This window comes from Oncorhynchus keta, chromosome 19 (assembly GCF_023373465.1).
Source record: "Oncorhynchus keta strain PuntledgeMale-10-30-2019 chromosome 19, Oket_V2, whole genome shotgun sequence".
NCBI classification, from domain to species: Eukaryota; Metazoa; Chordata; class Actinopteri; order Salmoniformes; family Salmonidae; genus Oncorhynchus; species Oncorhynchus keta.
In genome coordinates this window covers 60,272,306-60,272,682 of record NC_068439.1, presented here as the reverse complement: position 1 = coordinate 60,272,682, position 377 = coordinate 60,272,306, and positions in this window count along the sequence as shown.

Here is a 377-nt window from a genome sequence, read left to right as displayed (position 1 = left end):
ACCACTGGTGCTCTTTTCAAGTAGCGCTATAATTGGCTGTATTTGATGGTACCAAATACATGATCGATATAACACATCTGTCACTCTCTTTCTGAGAGAACCGTTCCATGTGACCTTTACAAGAAGAACAACATGAAAAAGAAAAAAAGGACCCTCTATATGTCTAAGCACATTGTCAGAACTTACAAATATATATCATCAGCAAGTCTAAACAGTTTGATAAATGTAATCTCCCAATATTAACACTTTAATATGTGTTTAACAGGCACAACAGTGTTACCCTGGATAGGAATGTTAGAAGAAAAAACCCATAGAAAATGATCCCTTATGCCATAGCAATGGAGTACAACACTGTTGCTATAGCAACAGATCACTAT